The 6,000-nt window shown below is 35.0% G+C and overlaps 1 protein-coding gene across 6 annotated transcripts in view; it reads left to right on the top strand.

Moving 5' to 3' along the window:
• The window catches only part of MESK2 (misexpression suppressor of KSR 2), a 745,500-nt gene that overhangs the window by 653,710 nt on the left and 85,790 nt on the right, over window positions 1–6,000 (top strand). The gene's annotated exons all lie outside the window — the stretch shown is intronic.

Genomic DNA, 6,000 nt, shown 5'->3' with positions numbered 1-6,000 from the left:
CCCCTGTCTTCTGTCCTCTCCCGTCCCTCCTCAACAGACATTCCCCTCTTCCCCAAAGCCCCCTTCACCCCATCCATCCACCTCATCCTAAGACGTCCCCTCATGTTCACTCCCCCCACATCTGCCTTCCATACCTCTTTTACTAGTCTTTCATCAACCCTATCTCCCAGCTTCCTTTCCACCCCTGTTCTCCTCCTCACCTCCTCATTTCTCACTCTATCTAGCCTAGTAACCCCCATCATACTTTTCAGACACCTCATCTCAAACACATTCAAACTCCTCTCTTCTTCTCTTATGTTCCATGTTTCTGCCCCATACAGTGCTGTTGGCACAATCGCTCCTTCATACAGTCTCCTCTTAGCATCCATTCCCAAATGTCTATTCCTCATTACACTCTTTAATCCACTAAGGCATTTACTCGCTTCTCTCAATCTACATTCTACCTCCACCTTCACTCCACCTTTTCCTGCCACATTTGCACCCAAGTATCTAAAACTATCCACTTCCTCCAGTCGCTCTCCCTTAATGCGCACTTCCAGTCTACTGCCATTTTCACCCCTTGTACATCTCATCACCTTACTTTTACCCACATTTATCTTTAGCTTTCTTCTATCACATACTCTCCCAAACTCTGCCACCAACTTCCTCCATCCCTCCTCCGATCCTGCCACAAGCGCAGTGTCGTCCGCAAACAACAGCTGGCTCACCTCCCACTTTTCTCCATTTTCTTTAACCATCTCCAATCCCTGACCCATTACCCTTGCATTTACCTCTCGCACCACCCCATCCATGTATAAGTTGAACAGCTAGGGCGACATAACGCATCCTTGACGAAGTTCCACCTTTACCTCGAACCACTCACTCTCTCCATTTCCAATCCTGACACAAGCTCTACTACTCTCATAAAAACTCTTGACAGCTCCCAGAAGCTTTCCTCCTATCCCGTATATCTGCATAACCTCCCACAGTGCCTTTCTGTCTACCCTATCATAAGCCTTTTCCAGATCCATAAAAGCCAAAAAAAAAAAAAAATCCTTCCCCTTTCCTATAGCTTTCTCACATATGTCTTACCACAAAGATCTGATCTACACAACCTCTACCCGTCCTAAATCCACACTGTTCCTCACCAATTACTCCTGTTCCTCTCCTAATCCTCTCAATCAAGATGCTCCCATAAGCCTTCCCAACTACACTTAACAAGCTAATCCCTCTGAAACTACTACATTCACACTTGTCACAGAGGAACTATACAGGCAATCCTCCAGTCCTCCGGCACTCTACCCTCTCTCCAGCAAACATTAAATAACCTCACCAGCCAGTCCACCATCACTGTACCTCCCTTTTTCAGACATTCTGCATGGCATCCATCCAGACCAGGTGCCTTACCTGCTTTCATCATCTTAACAACTGCCTTCACCTCACTCATCATTCTCATTTTCTTCGCATTTCCCACTGCACCTATCTATCCCTCCCTACCCTCCTTCACATTTTGCAACTCCCTAAAATATTCTGCCCATCTTCCCCTTACTGCCCTCTCTTCCATTATCATCTCTCCATCTGCACCTTTTACCTTTTCTTCTCTACTTGATTCGCCTCCTCTTCCTCTCTTAATTTCTTCCAAAACATCTCTTTATTACTTTCAAAATTTTCTGTCATACTCTCACCCCATTTCATATCTGCTCTCCTCTTTGCCTCCTTTACCTTTTGCTTTACTTCTCTTTTCTTTGTACCTCGTCCTATTTTGTAACCAATCTGTGAAAGCTCGCTTCTTCTCTTCTACAACCTTCTTTGTTTCCTCATCCCACCATTCACTACCCTTTCTTCTATTTCCCCCTGTCCTTCTTGTTCCACACACCATCCTTGCACACTTTATGACTCCCTTCTTGAACCATCCCCATTCCTCCTCAACACCTAGCTCTACTCTATCCTTCACTCCCTGCCACTCCTCCTTCAGCTTCTTCTTGTACTCCTTCTCCTTTTCCTTTTCATTCAAAGAGTTCACTCTAAGAACCTCCTTACATTTTGTCCCTTTCCTCTTTCTCCATCTATCCTCCACTCTCAACTTACCTTCCACCAAAAAATTATCTGATATTCCCCCACCCTCTCCCCTTAGCACATGTACATCCTTAACTCTTCCCATCATAATCCTATTTACCACTACATAATCCATTAGCGCTCTATCTACCACCCTTCCCTCCACCACCCTCTCCCATGTGTACTTATGTTTGACTTTCTTCCGAAACACTGTATTTGCTATCATCAACTCTCTTTCTAGACACATTTCCACCATCAACTCTCCACTACGATTCTTTCCTGGAACTCCACATTTCCCAACCACTCCATCGATTGAACCATTTCCTACCCTAGCATTAAGGTCTCCCAGTACTATTACATTGACATTTCTTCCTAAATCCTCTATGCACTCATTTAAATCTATCCAAAAGGCCTCCCTTTCTTCTACACACTTCTCACTGCCAGGCCCATATGCACTTACAAAGACCCACATCTCCTTTCCCAGTTTCACCTTCATCCACATTATCCTTGAGGAAACCTCCTTCCACTCCACTACATGTTTACCTATCTCTTCACTTACTAGTATAGCCACCCCTTCCCTCCCTTGCCCTCTCTTCATTCCTGATAACCTCCCACTTACACTCCCAAACTTACACTCACCCTTCCCTTTCAACTTAGTTTCACTCAAAGCCAACACATCCATCTTTCTTCTCACAAACATACTACCTATCTCTTCCCTTTTACTCTCATCTGTACCACATCCACGCACATTAAAAGACCCAAACCTTAGGGTGCTGGTCGGAAAACTCCCAGACCCTCTTATGCCTTTACTTTTTCGTTTAGGAATGTCCCCTGTGGGGCTACAAGGAGAAGGATGCCTAGTCCCAATCCCCGTCCCTTTCTTCTCGCCTCTTACGATCCAAGTGGGAATACTTGGTGGCAGTATTCTTTTTTCCCACCACAGGGAATTCCCCCACCACAGGAAAAGAATACTCAGAGAAATGGTACAGGACAGCAACAAGGGGTTGGGGGACAGCATAACGGAGGGACAGTCGTAGTATAAAAGTGTCATAATTTCTCTATGAACAGAGTTTTCCTCTATCATAGACAAAATGATGTGTGGCTCTGGTCCGTAGGGGCGCCCCATATAGACCCTAAAGTATCAACTGCATGCTACTTTGCCACAATAACAAGCAGCCAATACCCCAGACGGGTAATATATACATATATGTATATATATACATATATATATATATATATATATATGTGTGTGTGTGTGTGTGTGTGTGTGTATGGCAAGAGTGGTATAGGTAAATTCCAGGAAGGAGCAGAAGTATTTTATTCTCTAACGTTTCGACAGAGTCTTCTTCAGAGAGATAATAGTACAGGCAAATTGGAATACATTGTCTATATACTAAGCGGGTCATCTCACAGGTCGCCTTGGGAAAGAGTCCGCCGTTTGTGCCCCCTCGATGATTAATCTTGCTGTTGTGTGGAGAAACTTCAAGAGGAATAACAAAAAGATTATACGAACACAAGAATGACATGCGACACCACAGGACATCTAATTCGCTAGTAGTACACGCTACACAACACGGACATATGCCTAATTGGAACAACACCAAAATCCTACACACCGGTATGAAAAAGACGACAAGAAAAACTATTGAAGCTGCATATATTAATACTTTTAAATCAACCAATCATAGAGAAGGATTTGTAAATTTGGCACACACAACAGCAAGATTAATCATCGAGGGGCCACAAACGGCGGACTCTTTCCCAAGGCGACCTGTGAGATGACCCGCTTAGTATATAGACAATGTATTCCAATTTGCCTGTACTATTATCTCTCTGAAGAAGACTCTGTCGAAACGTTAGAGAATAAAATACTTCTGCTCCTTCCTGGAATTTACCTATACCACTCTTGCCATACATTTGTCTTTTCTCTTATCATATATATATATGTATATATGTATATAAATATGTGTATATATATATTTATATATATATATATATATATATATATATATATATGTATATATGTGTATATATGTGTGTATATATATGTATATATATATATATGTGTGTATATATGTATTTATATATATATATAATAATGTATATATGTATATATATATATATATATATGTATATGTATATATATATTATATATATATATGTGTATATGTATATATATGTGTATATATATGTATATATGTATATATATATATATATATATAGTGTATATATATGTATTTATATGTATATATGTATATATATACATATGTATATATATATATATATGTATATACATATATGTATATATATAAGTATATATATATATATATGTATATATATAAGTATATATATATATATATATATGTATATATATAAGTCTATATATATATATATATATATATGTATATATATATGTATATAATATATATATATATATATATATATATATATATATATGTGTGTATATATGTATATGTATATATATATATATGTGTGTGTATATATGTATCTATGTATGTATATATATTATGTATATGTATATATGTATCTATGTATATATATATGTATATATATATATATATATATATATATATATATATATATATGTGTATATATGTATCTATGTATATATATATATATATATATATATATATATGTATCTGTATAAATATGTACATATATATTATATATATATATATATATATGTATATATATTTATATATGTGTCTATGTATATATATATATGTGTATATATGTGTCTATGTATATATATATATATGTATATATATGTATCTATATATATATATATATATATATATATATATATAGTATATGTATATATATGTATATATATGTATATATATATATATATATATATAGTATATGTATATATATGTATATATATATATATATATATATATATATAGTATATGTATATACATGTGCATGTATATATATATGTATATATATGTATATATATATATAGTATATGTATATACATGTATATATATATATACATATATACATATATATATATATATATATATAGTATATGTATATATATATATGTGTATATATATATATATAGTATATGTATATATATATAATATATATATATATATATATATATATATATAGTATATGTATATATATATATATGTATATATATATATATAGTATATGTATATATATGTAATATATGTATATATATATATATGTATATATATACATATGTATATATATATATATATATATATGTATATGTATGTATATATATATATATATATATATGTATATGTATGTATATATATATATGTATATATATGTATATATGTATTTATATATATATGTATATATATATATATGTATATATATATGTATATATATGTACAGTATATATATATATATATATATATATATATATATATATATATATGTATACATACTGTATATATATATGTATATATATGTTCTCCTTTAGTTCTTCCAATTTATCAATTCTTTCCGTAATCCAAGTTGGCTGAACCTAACCTCCCAATGTTAGGTAATTTTCTCTAGTTTTTTTCTCTAGACTTGCTAATTGGGGGAGGTTGGCATCCCCCCCCCTCATTAAATCCATGGAAATTATTATCTCCACTTTCTATTGTGCTGTTCTTATCTATATTTCTAAACTTAATGCTTTTACTGATATTTTTTACTTCACCTGCATCGTCTGCAGCCCTCTTGTTGACATTTCTTCTGACGTCCGGGGGAGCCCGTTCGTCTCCTTCCTCATTTCCTTCCATTTCCCTCAGTAATCCCTCCCTTTCTCCTTTTTCTTCACCTTCCCACTACACCACGAGCTTTCCCCTTCCCTACTAATACAACAAAGGTACTTCCTCGTCGTTGAGATCCACGAAAATTGCACTTCTTTTCCGAAGTTCCAATCTTCGCCGTGAATCCGACATACGTGTATTCACCTCGGAT

Source organism: Oratosquilla oratoria, chromosome 4, assembly GCF_046742065.1.
Source record: "Oratosquilla oratoria isolate Oo_2021 chromosome 4, ASM4674206v1, whole genome shotgun sequence".
Taxonomy (NCBI): domain Eukaryota; kingdom Metazoa; phylum Arthropoda; class Malacostraca; order Stomatopoda; family Squillidae; genus Oratosquilla; species Oratosquilla oratoria.
This window is presented reverse-complemented; position numbering and strand designations above follow the sequence as displayed.